Source organism: Sebastes fasciatus, chromosome 14 (genome assembly GCF_043250625.1).
Source record: "Sebastes fasciatus isolate fSebFas1 chromosome 14, fSebFas1.pri, whole genome shotgun sequence".
NCBI lineage: Eukaryota > Metazoa > Chordata > Actinopteri > Perciformes > Sebastidae > Sebastes > Sebastes fasciatus.
This window is the reverse complement of record NC_133808.1, coordinates 3,260,888-3,286,102: the sequence shown is the minus strand read 5'-3', so window position 1 is coordinate 3,286,102 and position 25,215 is coordinate 3,260,888. Positions and strand designations below refer to the sequence as shown.

Sequence of the window (25,215 nt, the reverse complement as noted above, 5' to 3'; positions counted from 1 at the left end):
ACTGTACAAACTACAGATGGGACTCGGTGCATCTGGATCAGTGATTAAACGTCTTATTACTACGATGTAGGGGTTGTGTTTACGTGTCTTTACCGTAACATCAGTCCTGTGTACTTTTGGGATAAATGATGACCCTTGCTGCTGACATGTTGTGTACATAATATGAGTATGATTATACATTTGTGGCATTTTCAGTATGTCACCTGACTAATACTGTGCCAATATTAAAGGCCGGGTTGTCTGCTCCGTTTTTTTTTTCAAAATGGAAACGCCCACTCAGCCGTTGCAAAAAGCAGTGACGTAGGTTTCCAAAGCCGTTATATCACGGTCTTCAAGACCAGACTCACCGAACAGACACCGGACTCACTCTACCTCGCAGAACACGGGAGTTACCGGTCTGCCGCTGCATCGATCGGTTAGTTTGTTTGTGGTGTTGTGTGACTTTTGAACTCACAAACTAACGTGGCGTCCGCAGCAGTACATTACTTAGCTTCCGTGCCGGTACTCCTGTCTGCTTCTCCAAACTTGGAGCGTGCCGACCGCCATCTAACATACTGCATGTAACGTTAATACACTGACTATGAGGCTGTATATATAGCTGTACTTAGTAGCAGTGTCATCATGCAGAAACTACGTCAGGTCACTAGGGAAAAAAAGTACTTTGACCAAAATTTGAATGTTTGGATTTGAAACCATAAGGAACACCACCGTGAAGCTACAGAATGATATCAAACCTCAAACAAATCAGGGGCTATAGCACGGGCTATATATAGAGTTTGGAGGATGGTGTATTTTATCATCTTTTTAAAAACCACAACTACAGTTAAAGCAGTTGCTTAACTTACAGCAAAATGCAAGCAATTGATTAAATAGTGTGTTTATACTCTAATGTGAGCAAACCATTAGCCCGGCTAACTACCTAACTAACATACTGACTAACTTATCACTACTGCATTAGCACTTAAAACTATAGAGTGTATCAGAAGCTACCGTTACACTGCAGGCATTTCACACTCCCATATGCAAGTGAAAATTAGAATTTGTGAATATGAAACATATTTTGGTTGCACTTTTATTCACACTTCACACAGTCAGTCAGTTTCTCATTTTTAGCCGCCGCTGACCGTCGCTTTCACCAGTTAAAAGACGTTGCAGGCGGCAACTTGGCTGTTATCAGGTTTTTTTTGTGCTCTCTGTTCTCAGCGAACAAATGTTTATGAGGCAAAAAAAAAAAGCATCCCTCTGTAACACCCAGTAGGCTACCTCCGGGTCTGAGAAGAGAAGCTAATGCTGAAGAGCCTTAAACCTGCATTTGCCAGCAGGGGGCGACTCCTCTGGTTACTAAAAGAAGTCAGATTGTATAGAAGTCTATGAGAAAATGAGCCTACTTCTCTCTTGATTTATTACCTCAGTAAACATCGACATGCAAACATTGTCTCAATCTCTAGTTTCAAGTCTTCTTCAATACAGCATGATGTTCATTTAGTAAATTATGGTCCCATTTAGAGTCAGATAGACCATAAAGCAGGGGATGCTTTAGGGCGGGGCTACCTTGTGATAGGTCGCTACCACAGTGTGTTTTCAGTTCATGAAAGGTAATTATAACCTTTTTGGCCTGAAAATGTCTTATTGAGCGTTCAGTTGTACTTAGCTCCACCCTCTTGTGTCACTTCTGGTTGCAAAAAAACAAGATGGTGACGGCCATTACCAAAATGGCGATGGCCAAAATGCAGTACAATCTCGACGCTTCAAAAATGCAGTCACGGTGACTACGTCCACTTCTTATATACAGTCTGTGGTAACACCGTTGTACAACTGTGAGTGGATTAAGTGTTTCTCTAGACCTCCAGTATTAGGATCAAATAGTTCTTGGTAAGTAAGGTGGGCTAAATTCAGAAGTTGTAGCTGTTTTGTCAATGTGTGAGATAAATATTTAAACATTTAGGTTAATAAATATAATTGATCAAGCACCGTATTGGCAGATGCCCAATTATTCAAGGACTTAGATCTGATTTTGGGCAAAAAAAACTTGATCGGGACATCCCTAATACGTCTTTTCTTTCATTCGGTGTAGACTCGAGCTGCTCTATATTACAGTAATAAACACGCACACACACATATGGACTTTCAACAGAACGTGTTGACGCCAATTAACCCCAGCTTGGCAAGATGATTACAGATGAGCCTACCTCAGATCAGACCGTTTGATCTGACACCAAAGTCACACTATAATTACACAAAGGCGCACAGATAAAAGGGCTGCACCCACACACGTTTGAAAAATCGTGCACAGAAATGCATATATATTCACTGAATATTAGCAAACAGCCTCTCCACTATCACAGACCATATAACAGAGTGAGAAATATCTTACTATCTTCCTAAAGTAAAAAACGGACCATTTCTGTCAGGCTCATCACTGTCACATTGGCATCAATTCTTTTTTTTTTGACTTAATAAGGATATTCACTCGCGTTTAGTGTTTGCCTCCACTTGACACTATCAACCATCCTGAAATCTAATAGAAATCCTACACGAAACATTAGAAAGAAACAGACGAGCTACTGGAGAAACTTGCATTGCACCCCACTTAAAATACAAACTTCCAGTAGCATAGCAACTCTTTGTTTGATTAAAAGGACTGTTTGTAAGAATCAGAAATTGCTTGTTAACAGCGAAACCTGTGGCCGTTAAGTCAACAAAAGTCAGCGTCCTATTGCTCCCGCTCACCCGTGTGAACGCGCTACCTGAATGTGAGCGAGCATCCGTCAAAACAGTGAGGCGACACACGTCAGCTAAAAGCACAATATCACTCTATATTTCAGCTGCTTGGCAGTAATGTTAGCTGACCAGACGAAGGTCTCTCCATGAATCAATGCTGATCCTAGTGTTGGCTTTTCCTGCTTCAGCCTCCCGACCGCGGCCGGAGGGAACAGGGGAGACACCGGAGTTTTGGTCGGAGACGATAACGTTTCTCTCTGCGGAGCCCCGTCACTTCACAAGACACGGGAAACCTCTGTTGGTCTGGAGGAGCTGCAGCAGTTATTTCTGCACAAAAGTCCACTGTACATTCACTAGATATTCTCAGAGCTAAACTAACTCTTCTGCAGTGTGGAGTGTGCGCGCATGCACGTGAGAGTGGAGCGAGCTGTGAGTGAAGGCAGGCAGAGGAGCAGAGTACAGCAGAGACTCCGGTCCTGGAGACCAAAGCTATGGTCTCCCCCGCGTCCTCCGACCGCGGCCAACACTGTTTAACAGACGAGCTTCACTAGATACAACTTTTCGGTTTTGATGCTTCACTGTAGTTTGTGTTGGAGTCTGAGTCTGAACAGCGTAGCCACACGCGAGCGTGCATGGGACACCGACCCGGATTGATTTATATGTGTAAGAAGTTACAAACAGTCCCTTTAAGTGTAGGGCTGTCAAAGCTAATGCGATAACGCATTAGTGCAAATTCGTTTTAGTGCCACTAATTTCTTTAATGCAACTTGTGACTTTCAGGTTGTAGCGGGCTCAGTTTTAGAGTGAAGATACATGTATCATACTGAACTAGAAAACCTAATGAATCCATTGGTACCAACCATGTCATACTAGCTTGTCACAAAGGAGGTTAAATAACGCTTCAAAGTTACGCAAAATTTTGGTGAGGAAAAACTGACATGACCATTTTCAAAGGAGTCCCTTGACCTGTGACCTCCAGATATGTGAATGCAAATGGGTTCTATGGGTACCCACGAGTGTCCTCTTTACAGACATGCTCACTTTATGATAATCACATGCAGTTTGGGGCAAGTCATAGTCAAGTCAGCACACTGACACACTGACAGCTGTTGTTGCCTATTGGGCTGCAGTTTGCCATGTTATGATTTGAGCATATTGTTTTATGCTAAATGCAGTACCTGTGAGGGTTTCTGGACAATATCTGTCATTGTTTTGTGTTGGTAATTGATTTCCAATAATAAATATAAACATATATTTGCATAAAGCAGCATATTTGTCCACTCCCATGTTGATAAGAGTATTAAATACTCGTCAGATCTTTAAGGTACATTTTGAACAGATAAAAAATGTGTGATTAATCGTGATTATATATTTTAATTGATTGACAGCCCTAATTACATTTTTTTTTTTTCTTTTACATCAACCTTCACATTATTAGGAATATGTAGTGAATTATAATTGTTTGGGTCTCTGAGTAGACAAGCAGAATAGTTAAGAACAAAATATGACTGAAATATGCTGAAAATGCCTGAAATACAGTTTATATTTTGAATAAAACGCAGGGACCTCCTGGTTGTTGAAGCAAATCATAAATCGGTTTTCCAGTAGACAATGAACATAAAAATACACAAAGCCTAGCCAGACATCAGTAGATGACTTCATACTGTTCACTGTATGCGCCGTGGAACTGCAGGTAGCCGACCACTCCTCGTAGGTTGCGTTCGATTCTAACAATAAAGGCACTGTTAAATTAATAAAAGCAATTCAGTAGCAGCAATGGCCTGCAGACAACAGAGATAGCTTTACTTACACACATGCTTGTACTTTGCCCCACTAATCAGCCACCATACCGAGTCGAATCAGATTGTTTTGGTCTAAACCAATTTCCTTTACAACCTCACTGCTGTCGCCACCATTACTGAAACCCCCTCAAAGCCTAGCAGGAGAGAAAGGCTGTGATTTGATCTTCCTCACCTTGATCAGATTACACACTGGAATTAGTATAATTACAGCTGTCGCTGATTAATGGGCAACTAAGCTATAATTAGCACTCTGGATATGGGGAGACTGTAGTGTGTGTGTGTGTGTGTGTGTGTGTGTGATAAAGAAATAATGCTTGTGGATTTGTAAAGAAGTGTGTGCGTACAACTTACGTGTGCATACTCATATTTGTGTGTGTGTGTGTGTGTGTGTACGTAAACACTCATGCTTAACAGCAATAGAGAAGAAGTGGAATTGGCTCAGGCCTAGAAAAATAATGATAATACTGAACTATTTCTTGTTAAATCAGGATCAGCATGTGAACATCAGAAGAAGCAGAGTGGTGTTCACACCAGAGGAAACCCAGCTTCAACACACTGAAATAGTATTCTTTTATCAAATGATACACGGGGTAGTGTGGACATTCTGGTCTAAGCTTTCATCAAATGTACAATTAAATAACTTCATTGTTAATCTTATTAACCTCTCAGGCCTACCTACTGAATCAATCACCATCCATTAAAATCAGCTGTGCACATGGAGATTGCTTTCTCTGGCATAGCTCTACATGTTATACCTCAATTAAACTGCGATAGACAATGGTTTATTTATTGAGCACATTTAATACCCAAAGGCGAATCAAAGTGCTTTACGTAACACACGGAAGCATTAAATAAGAAATACATTAAAGGGTAACTTTGGTATTTTTCAACCAGGTTGTTTTTGTGTCTAAGTGACTAATGGGGAGAACAAGTTCTGAAATTTGGTCCAGCACTGAGCCAGAGCGCTGCAGCCGCGAAACGGGCTGCGATGTAAACCTTGGTAGTAATTGAATACTAGGGATGTATCGATACCATTATCGGGAATCGGGTCCGATACTGTGCTCATGTACTCGTACTCGTACTCGAAAAACGGCTCCGATACTATGGCACCAATATCACTTCACGGTGGTACGCCCGACCCCGCTGGGAGCGCCAGCGGGGTCGAGAAGGAAGTTACCGCTTTTATTGTTGTGGTCTGAGTAACGTGTCGTCACTCAGCTGTTCCGGTGCGCTGCTCGGCTGCGCACTGCGTCTCAGTATGCTCCGTTTGCTCTATGTTTTGTTTTTTGTTTTTGTTTAATTGCTGTCTAAATTGTTGCGTCTGTAAGAACTGTCCTTGTGTAAAGTGTAAGATGATGACTGCCCTGAAAACTACGCTTCTGATTCTGTGGATTATTGGCCTCCGTGGACAATGTTTGTCAGTGTAATTTTCAACCGCACACCTGAGTGGCAACATGGACAGGTGTGGCGAGGAGCCGTGCCTCGCACGCTCGTACAGTCGAGAGACTTTGCTGGAGCTACAACCCGAGCTGACACGGGAGATGACATCAAGCCACGTCTACCATTCGATGCTGGATAACATCCCTCAGGAGCTGATCAGAACGAATAGGAAAAAGAAACGAGGAAAAAGAGGGGTTATTCGGAACTGACTACGGCGGAGATTCAATCGGCCACCTCTTCCGTCTATTGTTCTTACAAACCTGCGCTCGCTGAGCAATAAAGTGGATGCGATACGGACATACACAAGGTACTGTAACGAATTTCGTGAGGCATCATTGTTATGCTTCACGGAAAGCTGGCTACAAGCTACAATGCCCGACTCTCTCTTTGAAGTCCCAGGATTCACCCTTGTGCGGGCAGACAGGGATATGGACTCTGGAAAAACTCGGGGAGGCGGTATTTGCGCGTACATAAATGATCTATGGTGCAGATCGCACTCAGTTAAATATAAGATCTGTGATCCCAATGTAGAAATTCTCGGCATGACGTTACGACCTTTTTATTTACCTAGAGAGTTTGGATGTATACTGCTGTTTGTTGTGTACGCGCCTCCCAGCGGCAAAGCGTCACAGGCGGCCAGCACCATAGCTAACTGTGTTCATGAGCTACAACTCAGCCACCCCGATGCACCGGCTATAGTGGTGGGGGACTTGAACCAGTGCCACTTGGAGACTGTGTTACCTGGGTTCGAACAGTATGTTAAGGACCACACAAGAAAAGACAATATCCTGGACAAGTGTTTTGTAAACGTTAAAGGTGCCTATGTTTCCAAGTGTAGGCCACCCATATTAAATTCCGATCATAACGTTGTGCACATGATCCCAGTTTACAAGACCAAACTCAAGCAAAGTAAACCTGAAAAGAAAGTGATAAGGACATGGACAAATGAAAGTAGGGAGCAACTGAAAGCCTGTTTTGATTGGACAAATTGGGAAATCTTTCAGGAGGGATCACTAGAAGAAATGACTACTGTTACAAATGATTATATATATTTTTGTGTACAGCTGGTTGTCCCCACAAAGGAGATTAAAATCTATCCAAATAATAAATCATATGTGACCAGGGACATAATACAAGTAATAAATACAAGGAAAGTGGCTTTCAAAAACAAAGATTAGACAGGAAAAGAGCTCAAAATCAAATTGAGGAAAGCAAAACTGGCACACAGACAGCTTCTGGAAGATGCCTTTAAAGCTAATAACTCTAAAAAGGTGTGGGATACCATGAAATCTATGACAGGAATGTCATCTCCAACTAAACCTATTGTGACAGATAATGAATTTTGCTTTGCCAACGACCTAAACAACGACCTAAACACTTTCTTTACCAGATTTGAATCACTAGATAATTCTGATAAGTGCACTGAAATACTTAAAACTATTATACCAACTACCTCAGACAGAATTGTCATCACTGTCGAAGATGTTAGGAAAAGTTTTCGGTGTACAAATTCCAAGAAAGCTGCTGGACCAGATGAATGCAGCGCTTTCCTTCTGAAGAACTTTGCAACCGAGCTGGCACCAGTGTGGCAACCAGTCTTTCAGGCTTCTGTAGACACGCACACTGTACCTCTGTCATGGAAAACTGCGCACATAAAACCTTTACCCAAAATACCATGTCCTAAAGAACACAAGGATTTTAGACCAATAGCCCTTATCTCAGTGATTATGAAATCTCTAGAAAGAATTCTGCTCCAATATCTTGTCAGTACAACAAAAGACAAACTTGATCCATATCAATTTGCATATAAGCAGGGTTGTGGTACAGAAGACGCTGTTGCCACTCTGGTTCATATTATTACAAAACATTTAGACAAACCAAAAACCTATGCAAGAGCTCTTTTTCTAGACTTTTCATCAGCCTTCAATACAATACAGACAGACATCTTGGTGTCAAAAATGGTCCAGTGGGAACTGAATCCCTATTTGATACACTGGTATGCCTCCTTTCTCACTAACAGAGTTCAAATTGTAAAAGTAAATAAAACCCTTTCCACTGCCATCACGACCAACGTCGGGGCCCCTTAGGGTTGCGTGAGTTCAGCTATGCTTTTCACCTTTTACACCGATGACTGTCGTACAAATACACCAAATCAATACATCCTAAAGTATTGTGATGATACGGCTATAATATCTCTGTTAAGTCACTCGGACGACCCTGAGCTGCACCAACATGGCGTGAACAAAATGGTCGAGTGGAGTGACAGTAATGCTCTTCAGATTAACACAAAGAAAACGGAAGAAATTGTATTTGGTTCACCATCTGATTCTCATAAAGTTCCTATTGTTATTCATAACGAAAAAATCCTGCAGGTATTTTCATATAAATATTTGGGAGTAATGATTGATCATCTGTTATCTTGGAAAGACCACATTGAATTTGTCTGTAAAAAGACAAAACAAAGAATTTACTTTCTCCGCCGCCTCAGGTCTTTTGGGGCGAGTAAACAAATTCTTCTATTGTTTTTTACTTCTGTGATTATGAGTGTCCTGCAGTATTGTTATACTACATGGTACAATAATTTGTCAACTACTTTAAAGTCAAAACTGCTCCAACAAATGAAAATCTGCTCAAAGATTGTTGGTCAACCCCTTGAGAAACTCTATGAATCAGCCTATCATAATAACATCTTAAGGCTGGCTAACAACATCGTCTCTGACCCCAATCATGTTTTGAACAGTGAATATCAACTGTTACCATCGAATCGGAGATACAGGGTTCCACGATTTAATAAGGTTAGACTGAAGCACTCTTTTTTGCATCAGTCAATCCTTAAACTAAATATGGAGCCTAATCCCAGATCAAATGTGCGTTAAAGGGCCCTGAATATTGTCTTCTGTGATTGTAATGTTTAAATGTTTGTATCCTTGTTTATTGTCTTTGTCCTTTCTGTGATGTTGCAAACGGAGCTGCTGTTATGCAAAACAAATTTCAGACCTGTCTGACAATAAAGTATAAAGTATAAAGTAAGTATAAGTATATACGTTCCGTATCCGTCAATCAAAACAAACGTTAGCGGATCGCAGCGAGCCGAGAAAGTAGAAAACGCCTGAGGGTCTACGTGGCTATGACCTGCACCCTCACGTTTAAATACAGAGTGGTAAACACTACACATCCTGTAAAGTATGAGGAAAAGCAGAGCTGGCTTTGTTATTGTTATTATGTTAAAGGGACTGTTTGTAATTTCTTACACGTATAAATCATTGCGGGTCGTTGTCCCATGCGCGCTCGCGTGTGGCTACGCTGTTCAGACAAGACTCCAACAGAAACTACACGGAAACTCCAAAACCTCTTGGTTGTATCTAGTGAAGCTCGTCTGTTAAACAGTTTTGGTCGCGGTCGGAGGACGCGGGGGAGACCATAGCTTTGGTCTCCAGGGCCGGAGTCTCTGCTGTACTCTGCTCCTCTGGCTTGCCTTCACTCACACACCGCGCTCATTCTCACTCTTTCGCTCCACCTCTCACGTGCATGTGCGCACACTCCACACTGCAGAAGAGTTAGTTTAGCTCTGAGAATATCTAGTGAATGTACAGTGGACGTTTGTGCAGAAATAACTGCTGCAGCTCCGCCAGACCAACAGAGGTTTCCCGTGTCTTGTGAAGTGACGGGGCTCCGCAGAGAGAAACGTTATCGTCTCCGACCAAAACTCCAGTGTCTCCCCTGTTCCCTCCGGCCGCGGTCGGGAGGCTGAGGCAGGAAAAGCCAACACTAGGATCAGCATTGATTCATGGAGAGACCTTCGTCTGGTCAGCTAACATTACTGCCAAGCAGCTGAAATATAGAGTGATATTGTGCTTTTAGCTGACGTATGTCGCCTCAGTTTTGAGTGATGCTCGTTCATGTCTATGTAGAGCGAGCACAAGCGCGAGCAACAGGACGCTGACTTTCGTTGATTTAACGGCCACAGGTGTCGCTGTTAACAAGACATTTATGATTTTTACCAACAGTCCCTTTAACATTAACAACCACAATATAAAAGCAGCTAATTGTACACTGTTACACAGATTCATATCAGTAGTATACTGCAGTAAAACACCAGAGGAATTTGACTGAATTTGACTTGTGAACTTTTATAGTCTTTGTAAATTAGTCATACAAAAATGGTACAAAAAACACTAAAGAGCATTTAGTGTTTGGGGTATGTATGTACTAACTTGGATTGACGTGAAGGGGACAGGATTTTACACGTGGTTTATCATGAGTGTATTCACTTGCATGCACATGCGTGTACAGATTTCCCACGCCCGCACCGTTCCTTTTAATAGTTCACCGTTTTCCCAAATGTTTGCATTATTGTTGGTCGTGAGATGGACTCGGGCTTGTCACTCGAGTTTGCCGACATGCTCATCCTCGTAGTGGTTTGTGGATGATTGATTCTTAGATGGGAATGGGAAAGTATTTCCATCGCTGCTTGCCACCGTCTGCATGCAAATCTTACAAACGGTGTCATCAAGATTTGCTAGCTGTCACTTGTCATTTGCTACAAACCCACTTTGCTGCCAAACGGCAGCAGTCGCATTCTCACGAGTGACCAACCTAAAGAGGAGCAGTCATGTGACGGTAATGAGAATTCAAATACACTGATATATTACAGATTTACACCCCAACCCTCATCATACGGTTACAGCACAGAGCAACACGGCTAATACTTTACCACCCACGTACCCCTGGAATATAAATTCTGCCCTAATTGGGCTTGAGAAATTTCGCAGCCGTGGATGATGACATATTCTGAGATTTCTACTTTACACTTAAATGAATCACTGAGCACCCACCCCCCCCTCCGCCTCACTGAGGGAGCAGTCGATACAAACAAGATGGATAGCATGGAGCTGTTCTCAGAGCAGCAGAGGGAGGGGAGGAACGGGAGCGATAAGAGATTGAACTGCAGGATTTCAAATATTAATAGAGATGGAGTGTATATCAGACATTGTGCATGCATGAGCTATTTGTGTGCACTCCAGGTTTTCAACAAGCTGAGCCTGAGCACCCCCCTACCACCACACAGCAAACTTCTTAGTCAGTGACCAAGGGTAGCCGAGCAGAACGGAGGAGCAGGCAAATGGACAGGATGTCTCAGATAGATTACATAGATGCTACAGCTACGAGAGCTGTGACGTAACAGACCTGAACCTATCCCCTCTGAATATCCTATCCCAAATATAACATGATCTTTATGGTCTTTATAATATTTTAATACTGCAGCTGCAATTTATTTATTTATTGTGACTTTGTAATTTGTGTAATTGTACGAGTCAAAGTAAAAATCGTGGCTCTTGCGATTTGAGAATTGTACTCTTACAAGTTGCATTTTCAATATAAAAGCGAGGGCCGTCAATCAATTCAAATATTTAATCACTATTAATTGCATGATTATCCATGATTAATCGCAAATTAATCACTAATTTTGTATCTGTTCAAAATGTACCTTAAAGGGAGATTTGCCAAGTATTTAATCCTCTTATCAACATGGGAGTGGACAAATATGCTGCTTTATGCAAATGTATGTATATATTTATTGTTGGAAATCAATTAACACAAAACAATGACAGATATTGTCCAGAAACCCTCACAGGTACTGCATTTAGCATAAAAAAATATACTGAAGTCATAACATGGCAAACTGCAGCTCAACAGGCAACAACAGCTGTCAGTGTGTCAGTGTGCTGACTTGACTATGACTTGCCCCAAACTGCATGTGATTATCATAAAGTGGGCATGTCTGTAAAGGGGAGACTCGTGGGTACCCATAGAACCCATTTACATTCACATATCTTGAAGTCAGAGGTCAAGGGGCCCCTTTAGAAAATTGCCATGCCAGTTTTTCCTCGCCAAAATTTAGCAGAAATTTGGAGCGTTATTTAACCTCCTTCATGACAAGCTAGTATCTTCTAGCTTTAAACTGAGCCCGCTACAACCTAATAATCGCAAGCTGCGTTAAAGAAATTAGTGGCGTTCAAACTAATTTTTGTTAACGCGCTATTATTATTATATGTGTTAAATTTGACAGCCCTAATAAAAACTATTATAAATGCCGCTGTTTTAAAACAAAAAAAACAACTTTCATAATGTTTATTACAGTTTTGGAGGATTGACAGCATAACTTTGTTTCCTCCAAGAATATACAGTATAAGCTAACCTAAATTGTTAAACGGCAAAAAAGTTATACACAATGAAAAGTTCAAACAAACTAATTATAAAACATAAGCCCCATATCAGGGCTCATAGCTAATGACTTACTTCTTTGACTTTTATTCTACACATTGTTATTAGATGCAGCATGTTTTGTATAATGTCATAATCCCCCTCTCTTGATAGTAATGCAGTAGTCTCCTGCTCCATGGAATCAGCTCCAGCCAATGTTTAGCTTAAGGATAGAGAATTGGCCTTTAACTATTATAGGATAATGGTAAATGGTAAAATGTAGTGTAATGAGTAGAGAAGAATAATAAAGTCACAAACTGACTTTTAGTAATGTGAGTTACACATCAAAATCTCTAACGTGTGCCAACATTAGCTACTAGTCATACAGTACCATACCAAGTAACACTGTAGCTGTAGCTTCCTTTAAAGGGGAACGCCTATTTTCAAAATTCATAGTTATTAATATGGTCTAAGACAGTCCAAAAATATTAGTAAACATGAACAACTCTCTCCCAAATCCCAAAACTAGAGTGCTGAAACTCAAATGTGTGATGTCATAGGGTATAAAGTGTGGAGCTGCTTCATAGACGATGAATTGGTTGAGATGTTCCAGATGACACAGAGCACCCAGGGGGATGTTCTGAGTATATGGGAACATTTTCTGTTTCAAGGCTGAGAACGCCACAATAGAATAAAGCTCATTTGGGTATAAAAAAGAAAACAAACATTCTGTTGGTCCATTAAAGGTCCCATGTCGAGCTCATTTTCAGGTTCATACTTGTATTTTGTGTTTCTACTAGAACATGTTTACATACTGTAATGTTAAAAATAAACTTTATTTTCCTCGTACTATCTGCCTGAATATACCTGTATTCACCCTCTGTCTGAAATGCTCCATTTTAGTGCATTTCAACAGAATTGCAACGGAATTGTGTTGCTAGGCAACAATTTGGGTCCATGTTTACTTCCTGTCAGCTGATGTTATTTACATCCACTGCAACAGGAAATAAACTGGGACACATTTAGAATGTTTACGTTTAAAACCGTGTAATGGTCTATATATTGTAGATTTGTGACATCACAAATGGACAGAAATCCAAACGGCTTTATTTATTTCTTTGATTCACTGCACTAACGCCGCTCTCTCTCTTCAGTCACTCTATAGCTCGCTTGACCATCGCTGCTCTCTTGAATGCGATGTGTTTTGTGGCATCACAAATGCACAATTTCTGAATACGGGCTGTGTGTATTTCTCCGTATATTGAGTGTTTTGGTAGTTTAATAGTATTTATATAGCACTTAAACCTGCTTTATAATATAAAAGACATGAAAATCTCACTTTTTACAATATGGGACCTTTAAATCAGTCTCCCACTCATCGTCTATGGAGCAGCTCCAGACTTTATATTTGATGACATCACTAGTTTGAGACTTACTTCTCTGGTTTCTGGTTTTGAGAGAGAGGAGCTCATGTTCACACACGGAAATAACTTATTGGAATTATTAATTTAGGTGGTGTTCCCCTTTAAGTGCACTGAAGTGAGAAATTATGTATTTTATTGCGTATGAATTAATCTTTTATTTTGTAAGAGGAAGAATGAGTTACTTTAATTTTCAAAAACTGCATATTTTCCCTTTAGTCTACCTGCACTAGCGTCAAGTGCAGTCTAATCAATTTAGGTTTAAAAAAAATGGGTGAAAAAATGAAAACACTTTTTTTTTTTTTTCAGATTTAGCCACCTTACATTTGATTGGCAGGGAAAACGCCAGGATAACACCATAGCAGATTGCTCTCCATAGGTGATGTTGAAACACACAGTGCCTCAAAGCACACGATTCACTGTCCCCCCCATCGTCATCCTATCCCTGTTTCTCTCACACTACCTACTGCAATACTGCTGGTGTTGGTAAACAGAATTTCCAATGCGATTTGATTTGTTGTGGTTGAGATTTCATTGTTGAACACGCAGCTAAAAATGCCCAGTTTTTAAATGTTATGGTTGAGAGATGGCTAAATATTTCTCGCTAGTGAGCCAGTTATCTTCATTGACAAAAGTGTGACAGTTTTCTTTATTTCATTTTTTTGAGAGAAAAGAAAACAATTCAACAAGGATCACATGGGACTATAGACATACAGTACATGTGCTTAACCTAAATGATAGTTTAAAGCTGAAGTAGGCGGGATTGGGTGTGAATATGATTAAAAGAAGTGGTGAAATGGTCACTATATCCTGACAGTAGTGCAAGAGACAACAACAGCCATGTTAAGATCAGTTGAGGAAATATCAAGCGCCGCCCACCAGCCGGAGCAAACTTTCTCATTTTACAGCTGAACAGTACACTACAAGATGTTTCTGAAAACATTTTATGCGACAAATGGATATTACAGTAAAAGAATATTGATTCATATTTGATCAGCGCTGCCTAGTTTGACCGTTTGATCAAAGTTTGCAAGTGATTGACAGCTGCCTCTGTTGAATGAACAGCCAATAGGAACGCTCTCTCGCTCTGAAATGACCTGTGATTGGCCAAAGATTTTTTAAAGCCTGAAAACAGAGCCATGAGGGGGAGCAGAAGTCTAGTTATCTCTCAGAACACTTGAATTACAATATGCTGAAAGAGTATTATGGAATCTTTTGCCCAATGATGCCAAAAACATTCTGCCTATTGCAGCTTTAATTTCCTTTGAATCTTTATATACTGTACACCTGGTGCTGAACATAAAGAACCATATGCTTCATAAAGGGATATAGTGTGAAAATTGACCTTTAGCCTTGCAATGTAATAGGCTATACTGTTCATAGTGTCCCCTGACTAGTGACTGAAACAAACAAAAATTAAGCTCAGGTAAGAAAACAGTAGAAAAAAGTTCTACACATGTATCTTTCAGGAGTGTTCACAGTGTGTGCTTGGGTGCTTATTTCATTGGATGCATCCAGTGAAGAACAGTTGTGATGTTGTTTCCTCCCTGCAGCAGTGGGCACTTTCAACATGAATGCGTCATGGCATGAGTTTGCTGTCACATTTCTTTTTTTCCCCCTGAAATGGTCATTATATAAGAACTGAAATAAGTGGAACGGCTATGCCAAATCGACATGCTGCTACACACATGCACACACATTATTTCCAAATGCTCCAGCTGGTTGGCTGGCACTGCAGTTAGAGCCATACTGCTTGGACAAGACAGTTGCCAATATGTCAAGTTTAAAAGCAAAGTTAATTATTTTAAAGGTCGTGCTCATTTTCAGGTTCATATTTGTATTTTGTGTTTCTACTAGAACATGTTTCATGCTGTAATGTTTAAAAAAAAAATTATTTTCCTCATTCTGTCTGCCTGAATATACATGTATTTACCCTCTTCCTGAGACGCTCCGTTTTGGTGCATTTCAACGGAATTGCAATGGAATTGCGTCGCTAGGCAACAGTCTGGGTCCATGTTTACTTCCTGTCAGCTGATGTCATTCACATAAACTGCAACAGGAAATAAACTGGGACACATTTAGAACATTTATGTTTAAAACCGTGTAATGGTCTAAATATTGTAGATTTGTGACATCACAAATGGACAGAAATCCAAACGGTTTTATTTATTTCTTTGATTCACTGCACTAATGCCGCTCTCTCTCTTCAGTCACTCTATAGCTCGCTTGACCATCGCTGCTCTCTTGAATGCGATGTGTTTACAAACCCCAACCGACAGCTGTTAGACATTATACCTTTAAAGCATCCCGCGTACACATATATTGAGTTCTTCCTTACAATGATCAGTGGGGTAGCGATGACAAAAAAAGGTTGTACTTGGGCGTTGGACATTTCATTACACAGCACAACACTGTAGTTCTTTGACGGCGTGACCGTGTTGGTGTTAAAGCTTCCATTCTGCCACGGTGAGGGTTCTTCAAGCCTGTGAAGTTCGCTGATAAAATTAGCACAGCAAATTAGCACTGATGAGTCACTCATTATCAGCTTGGTATATGTTGGCAGGAGGTGGTTTGTCGCGGGCGGCTTCTTTGCTTGTTCAGGTCTTCTATTTATAGGAAAGCAAATTGCTGCAAAAGTAAATATACGTGTGAAGTTTGTTGTCATGATGAACAGAAGGTGTGTGGTCATGATTATCTTTTGCAGCTTTTGATGTCACGTTTGCTGCATTTGTCAGAGTGCTGTGGAGCAAAATCAGGACACTGTTAAAAACAAACGTGATGACTTTTTTCAGCTATTTTTTTTTTCTTTTACTAAAGCCAATTTCTAATTGACATAGGCTAATACAGTTTCCAGTATGCAGTATCTCTGAATCAAGAAAATAGAGCCAACTTTACTGTTATGGTTTCCCAGTGTTTTGTACTGTGTCCACGGGGAGAGGAGTGTCATCCTGGAGGTGTCGGAGCACGAAGGTTTGGACAGGATTTCAAACAACAACAGCAGCACTTTACAGGCACGCTGCATCACTGAGCGTCACTGAAATAGAGCCAAACGCAGCAGAACAACTATTTTGTTTCTCAAAGCGGCTCTTGCTCACTTTGCCGGCTGTGCTTATCCTTAATTGAAAGTGCCTCCTGTAGTTTATTTGTTCATGTCGCTCCACACTTGCAGTGCTGCGCATTAGGAAAATGTTCAGGGTTGTTTTTTTTATTAGAACACTACGGGGCAGATTTGACAAGCCATTTTTACCCGGAGCCCAATGGGTTACGATAAACAAAAAGGATCAAGGTGATTCAGGCTTTATGTAGCTGTTACAGTTCCATTAAAAATCAGCCCTGATACTGATATTGCAGATTGGATGAAGACGCCCCCATGAAAACATTACCACTTTTATCCAGATTTCAGGAGCAGACTGACCTTCAGACGAAAGTATTAATGACCGTTTTATTTCCTTAAAGGGCCCATATTGTGCTCATTTTCAGATTCATACTTGTATTTTGTGTTTCTACTAGAACATGTTTACATGCTGTAATGTTCAAGAAAAACCTTTATTTTCCTCATACTGTCTGCTTGATTATACCTGTATTTACCCTCTGTCTGAAACGCTCCGTTTTAGTGCATTTCAACAGAATTGCAATGGAATTGCGTTGCCTGGCAACAGTTTGGGTCCATGTTTACTTCCTGTTAGCTGATGTCATGAACATACACTGCAACCAGGAATAAACTGGGACACATTTAGAATGTTTACGTTTAAAACCGTGTAATGGTCTAAATATTGTATATTTGTGACATCACAAATGGACAGAAATCCTAACGGCTTGTTTCAAACGCACAATTTCTGAATACGGGCTGTGTGTATTTCCATGAGCGCTTCAATACTTTAAAAGTATTTATAAGGCACTTAAACCTGCTTTATAATATAAAAGACATGAAAATCTTACTTTTTACAATATGGGACCTTTAAATAACTTTAATTTGATGCTTACCATTTGTCTGTTTTATTTAGTCATAACAGCTTTGGCAGAGCTTGCCTACGTTCCCTTGATGACATATTTCCTTGGCTCACTTTAGAAACGTAGGTACTGTACTGCGCCTACATGTCGTGATGTAGTTGAATGCCAAGCCGTTTGTGACCGCTCAGTAAATATATGAAAAATGAATGTGATAGAATGACAAATGGCCTCGTCTTGAATGTTGCATGCAGGAAATGACAGAAATTTGCTGGCGTGTTTTAGTGCACTTCAGAGCAGTCAGATGACATTATGTACCATTGGCTGACTGTTGACATGATCATAATACATATATAACGGATAAGACTGGGCGATATGGCCAAGATCTTCTATCCTGATATACTGTAGGTCATTTCATATCTCGATAACAATATACAGTATGTCACAATATAGCATGTTTTCTGGTGATTCAATAAATAGTCTATATGAAATAACCACATGGTTAAGCCTATTTTTATATACTCCTGTTTGAATTAAATACTTGACAAATGAGTATTTTCTGGGGCTGTCAATCAATTGAAATATTTAATCGCGATTAATTGCATGATTGTTCATAGTTAATAACGATTATTGCACATTTTTATCTGTTCAAAATGTACCTTAAAGGGAAATTTGTCAAGTATTTAATACTCGTATCAACATGGGAGTGGACAAATATGCTGCTTTATGCAAATGTATGTATATATTTATTATTGTAAATCAATTAACAACACAAAATAATGACAGATATTGTCCAGAAACCCTCACAGGTACTGCATTCAGCATAAAACAATATGCTCAAATCATAACATGACAAACTGCAGCCCAACAGGCAACAACAGCTTTCAGTGTGTCAGTGTGCTGACTTGACTATGACTTGCACTAAAACACGCCAGCAAATTTCTGTCATTTCCTGCATGCAAAATTCAAGACGAGGCCATTTGTCATTCTATCACATTAATTTTTCATATATTGATTGAGCGGTCACAAACGGCTTGGCATTCAACTACATCCCGACACGTAGGCGCAGTACAGTACCTACGTTTTAAAGTGAGCCAAGGAAATTATTTTGTCAAGGGAACAGAGGCAAGGTCTGCCAAAGCTGACATGTGATTATCATAAAGTGGGCATGTCTGTAAAGGGGAGACTCGTGGGTACCCATAGAACCCATTTTCATTCACATATCTGGAGGTCAGAGGTCAAGAGATCCCTCTGAAAATGGCTGTACCAGTTTTTCCTCGCCAAAATTTAACGTAAGTTTGGAGCATAATTTAGCCTTCTTCGCGACAAGCTAGTATGACATGGTTGGTACCGATGGATTCATCAGGTTTTGTAGCTTTAAAACTGAGCCCACTACAACTTAAAAACCACTAGTAGTGTTAATGCGTTAAAAAAATTATTGGCCTTAAAACTAATTTGCGTTAACATGTTAATAATGCGTTAACTTTAACAGCCCATAGTGCAAAATGAACATAGCAGTTTTAAGTGAAATTATAGAGAAAAATAAATAAATAAACACCTCGCCTATATTGCAATAGAAACAATAAAGAAAAATATATACGATTGGCATTTTTATATTGTTTTGATGATCGTCATATTGCCCGGCCCTAATCGCAACGGAGATGATCTACTGTTTTTGACTTTACAAACCCTTCACTGGGAAGGTTTCTGTGGACAAACTGCATTCCTCCTTTGTTTCCAGTGGAGGGAATCATCTCTGTGCTCCCCTCCAAACACTGTGGATATGACTGCATCTTCTCTCTCTTTCCCTCTTGCCCCCATTTTTTGTACCTTCCCCCGGGCCAGTGCTGGTGTGTTTTTGTCTGTGTATGGCTCCATGTTCTATGGAGTGAACATCGTTACCTTAGTGTCTCTTTGGGTGAAAGAGGAATGAATCGAGAGTGGTTTAAAGCTAGTCGGTATCAACGTCCTGGAGTAGGCCTGTTATCAATAAGGCCAAAGCTATGCTACGGATGGGTGCCGTTGAAGCCTCTATACGTGAGCACAACAACAAAATAACAGCCTTGGCGGCCCATGACCTCATTGTCTGCTCATGTCAAAAACACTGCTGCCAACAGTCGGTTTGCATCTGCTCGCTTCTGTCACTGCCCACCTTTTAGATGCTAGTTTGTCCCATTATGTCATTTCAACCCTGCTCTGCATTCTTCTCTCCCGTCCTTTTGTAATTACAAGCACTATTTGTGTGATGATATCAACAGTATAGCATGCCCACTCATCCGGCTTTGAGGACATTTAGGCTACAAATCATACCTTATTCAGCTTTTTGCTTTTTATATATATATAGATTCCTCTTTCCCTCTGTCTCCCTTTCTCTGTTGTGTCATAATTGCAGTGCGAGTGTGACCCATTCCCATGTTAGGAAACTAGTTATATAAACATGGCCTACGGCATTTAACACACCAGTGGCAGCCTGCGCCCCGCACAGAGTACAGTGTGTACACTCAGTGCAACCTCCACGTCTGTTTTTACGATCAGATTTGGAGTATAAGTTAATGAGTGAGTGCGCAACAAATGCAAAAAAAACACTGAATGCAAGAGTGAATAACAACAAAGCATTTTTTTTTTCCTGTTTGCCTCGGTAAAGGTGAATCTGACCATCGCACAAAAATGTGACCCAGAAAGTCAAGCCCAGCTAAAAAAGAAATGTGTGTGTGTCAGGCGAGAACAGAACATTGTGTCATTAAAGTCCACTCAAGTTCAATGACAGCACATTTACCCATAATGCTTTGTAACACATCAGAGTGCGTCTCTCAGGGCTCCAAATTACCTCTCACATCTGCTGCCGCTCTGTAGCACGCCAATACCCCGGCACACACACACACACACAGTTCTATTCACACACACATACACATGAGCACCTAAAGCCAAGAGAAGGCCTGTTTGAATTGATTAGGTTGTCATAAGTGAAGTGATGATGTGCTTAAACGGCGATGATGGAGGAAGTTTCTGTCAGTCCGGTGTACCTGGCTTGCATGCTAATTGGGCTCAATTTACTGTAAGTGGAATCAACGTGGAGTCATGTGCACAATGTAATATTTGACAAATACACAGTATCGTTTTACTGTACAGAATAGGGATGCTAATTTTGAAAAAATTAGCCAGCTGCAGTGTTTGAGCACAACAGACAACTGAGTCCCCAGTTCACCCGTCCGGGAGCGTTAACTTAGCAGCCACGGTGCTGCGTGTAGTGTCGTGGACATGCAGCCACTTTCCCAGTAAAAGACAGACCGTGTGTGTGTGTTTGTGCTACGTTAGCAGCTGTAGCCGTAGCCACACACACATACGCTCTGTCAGTGCGGCGTAACTTTAGCGAGTGTCCGACAGGCCGCGTGTGTGTTGCCGCGGTGAGTGTGGGTTCGTAGGTGGCGTTATAGCTGTGAACGTTGCAGACATAACAGACGTAACAGTTTATTTGTCAGTGAATAAATGCTACGAGGCTACAACTCCTCCACTCATGACCCGAGCCAACTTCCTGTATCTGTAACTCCGGCTCAGACTCTCTAAAAGGTGGGCTGTTAAGGTGGACCAGCTTTTCTCCTTAAACTGACAAGCCGCTCCTCTGAGTTTTGCTCAGCTTTTTAATTCATTTGTAATATTTCTTTTAACCGTTTTAACCGATAGCGTTAATCGGTTAAAATTCATAATGTCGGTTTACGGTAAAAACGGTTAATTATTAACATCCCTAGTATAGAAACACCTTACTGAAATATTTCAATATCAATGAGATCCCTTTTTACCAAAGCAAATTGGAGAGGAGAAGAAGGGCAACGGATTGAGTCCAGAAACTTCCTTGGTGCTGTTCAGGAGACAGTTTGCATTTCGCTCTGAAGTTCTAATGTGTTGCTTCCTGTCAGCGGCAAAGCGTCCATGCCTGACAAAAGAATTTGGAGCAAATGGGGCGCATCTCCAGAGACACTGTTAAGAAGGGGCGAGCTTCTCCATTGCAGCTCTAATGTAGCCTTTTAAGGTGCAGTTTGCAGGTTTCAAAACATTTATTTGCTGTTTGTATTGAACAGGATCCACTAAAGAAGATGATGGGTCACGTTTCAGTGTGGATTTCAATGCTGAAATTTAAACATTATGGCAGTTTCATATGTTTTTAAAGCAGTCAAGCCTGTGGCTTACAGCCGTTGTACCTGAACTTCTTCTATCAGAGCCTCATTTTGCAGATACAAATATTTTTGATCTCTCCCACACATTAAGGGTGGGGGAAGGAATCGATACGGCATGGTTTCGCGATATTTTGCATGGACATATTGTATCAATACACAGACGTCAAGTATTGATCTTGCTAGCTTGACACGAAGGAGGCTAAATAACGCTCCAAAGTACAATTTTGGCAAGGAATGGCCAATTTTAAAGGGGTCCCTTGACCTCTGACCTCATAAATGGCCATGACAGTTTTTCCTCACCAAAATTTAGCATAAGTTTGGAGCGTTATTTAACCTTTAACCTTTTTGCGACAAGCTAGTATGACATGGTTGATACCAATGCCTTGGATTTTCTAGTTTCGTATGATACCAGTATCTTCACTCTCGCTTTTAAACTGAGCCCGCTACAACCTCAGAATTGCAAGTTGTGTTAAAGAAATTAGTGGCGTTAAAATAGATTTGCGTTATCGCCTCAACTTTGACAGCCCTAATCGCAATTTATTGCAATATATCTTATCGCAGTACAATAATACATATCGCCAAATGTTTAAAATTGCATTGAAATCATATTGTGACTCGAGTATCGTGATGACATCGTATTGTCGGGCCTCTGGTGATTCCCACCCCTAATACACACATTAATACACGCTCCTTCACTACAAACTCAATTTTATTTATTTAGCCTGATATCACAAATCACAAATTGGCCTCAGGGGGCTACAGTCTGTACAACATACCACACCCTCTGTCCTTTATGACCCTTGCAGCGGATGCGGAAAAACGTAACCAAAGAAAACCCTTTTAACAGGGAAAAAATGGAAGAAACGCCAAAAAAAATTGTTTTGTCCACCAATACATAGTGGCCATTGATATAAAAGACACAAAAAGCAGAGATCTCACCAGAGATTCCAGGGGACATGCCGCACCACATGTTGGAAAAAGACAACACAACAATACTGCTTCCTGTTGTAAAGGCTTAAAGGTCCCATATTGTAAAAAGTGAGATTTTCATGTCTTTTATATTATAAAGCAGGTTTAAGTGCTTTATAAATACTGTTAAACTATCAAAACGCTCAATATACGGAGAAATACACACAGCCTGTATTCAGAAATTGTGCGTTTGAAACAAGCCGTTAGCATTTCTGTCCATTTCTGATGTCACAAATATACAATATATTATAGATCATCACACGGTTTTAAACGTAAACATTCTAAATGTGTCCCAGTTTAATCCTGTTGCAGTGTATGGAAATAACATCAGCTAACAGGAAGTAAACATGGACCCAAACTGTTGCCTAGCAACGCAATTCCATTGCAATTCCGTTGAAATGCACTAAAACGGAGCGTTTCAGACAGACGGTGTATACAGGTATATTCAGGGAGACAGTATGAGGAAAATAAAGTGTTTTTTGAACATTACAGCGTGTAAACATAAAACACGAATGAACCTGAAAATAAGCATAATATGGACCCTTTGATGGGACCTTATGGTTTCTGATCACTAGTAGCGTTACAGAGCAGTGTTTTTACAAACGAGTCCCGGTTTTAATTTGATTGTGCTCGAGGGCGAACATGCAGGTGGGCAACACGATACACTGCAGGTTTCACGCTATCCTGCTTTTTGTTGGAAAGAAATTAGGCTTCGAAAATGGAAATGTTTGTTAGACCTCAGGGGGTAGACACAATGCCTTTTGGTGAGTAACAACTGAATGTAAACAGAACTCGGTTTGTCTACAAGAAAACCCCACAAGGCACCTTTAAGCTTTTATGGCGCTCCCCACTTTGGGAACAATCGGGTTGCAGTATTGTTGTGTTGTCATTTTTTTTCCAACATAGTGGTGTGTGCATGTCCCCTGAAATCTCATCATCCTTCAACAACATCGTTTTTTTTGTGTTTTTCAATCAATGGTCACTTGTTGTTTGGTCATTGAAGCCAACAGTAGTCGATGCTGTAAGTCTGATTGTTCTAATGATCTAATTTTACCTATTGAGCCACTGCCTTTTGAGTACCACTCGTTTCATAGTAAACAAACAAAAGCAAAGGGGTCACAAGAATAAGAATGTAGTGAATTGTTTTTTTTCAGTTTGTTCACCTCGCTACATCAACAAAGCACTCAATTTTACATTTACATTTGCTCCTAAAGCCTTTTCCACTCTAACATGAGCTCTCTGCTGCTTGTCCTCACTGTTGATCTACCTGCCCCCTCATTCTCTCTGTTACTCCCACTGGTTTACCTTGAATGACCCAATTGGAAAATGATACAGAACCCCTCCTGAGTCGGCATGTTTGTTTCACATTGAATCATTAGTCCTCCAGTCCATAGCTTGGCTTTCCACCAAAATCAGATGGCAGTGTCTTGCAGTTATTTATTTTTTTAAAAGTAAGGTGGTTTCTTTGAGCTCTTTTCATGTGTCAGAAGTACTGTCGAGGTAGACCGAGTAATTGCTTTGGCCGATTGAAAAAAACAAAGTTAGGAAAGCAATGTTAAAGTCGAGCCTGATGTTGCCTTACACATAAAAGAATAATCCCAGTCACTTCCACACAGTGAGGCATACAATTTATTAATTATACACTGGTATCGGATCGGTACTCAGCATCGGCCGAAACCCAAAGCCCAGGTATCGCTGTCGGGACTGGAAAAAGTCGGATCGGTGCATCCCTAGTTATTATATCGGCCTTTAAAAATCCACTATCGGTCAACCTCAAGTCAGAAGTAGAGTGCTTTATAAAACAATGAAGTGTAACAATAAGAAACAAGAATACCGTTAATAAGGGAATATCACATCACAGGGATAAAATCAATAAATGAAGCGAAAGAATACTCGGATAATAACACTTGAATATTCACTCAGCAGTTTTTTGTACTTCAAAGGTCCCATATCGTGCTCATTTTCTGGTTCATTCTTGTATTTTGTGTTTTCTACTAGAACATGTTTACATGCTGTAATGTTAAAAAAAAACTTTATTTTTCTCATACTGTCTGTCTGAAATGCTCCGTTTTAGTGCATTTCAACAGAATTGCAACGGAATTCCGTTGCTAGGCAACAGTTTGGGTCCATGTTTACTTCTTGTCAGCTGATGTTATTTCCTAAACTGCAACAGGAAATAAACTGGGACACATTTAGAATGTTTATGTTTAAAATCGTGTAATGGTCTAAATATTATATATTTGTGACATCACAAATGGACAGAAATCCAAACGGCTCGTTTCAAACGCACAATTTCTGAATACGGGCTGTGTGTATTTCTCCGTATATTGAGCGTTTTGATAGTTTAACCGTATTTATAAAGCACTTAAACCTGTTTTTTAATATAAGAGACGTGAAAATCAATTTTTTTTACAATATGGGACCTTTAAAAGTGTCCATTAGGGGTGCAGTGCTGGCAGGACTCTGTTCGGTCCTTCCATCAGAGGCAGGTCCGTTACCAAACTAAAATAGTAACCCTTATGTAACCGTGGCCGTTGC

The 25,215-nt window shown here is 40.5% G+C and overlaps 1 protein-coding gene across 2 annotated transcripts in view; it reads left to right on the top strand.

Moving 5' to 3' along the window:
* adarb1b (adenosine deaminase RNA specific B1b) overlaps window positions 1-25,215 on the top strand; it is a 176,173-nt gene that overhangs the window by 66,271 nt on the left and 84,687 nt on the right. The window contains exon 3 of one of the 2 annotated variants that reach the window (XM_074658178.1): window positions 13,898-13,967. The exons of the other annotated variant lie outside the window; for it this stretch is intronic. The gene's annotated coding sequence lies outside the window, so the exon portion shown is untranslated. The remainder of the gene's footprint in view (window positions 1-13,897; window positions 13,968-25,215) is intronic. 2 annotated transcript variants of the gene reach the window in all.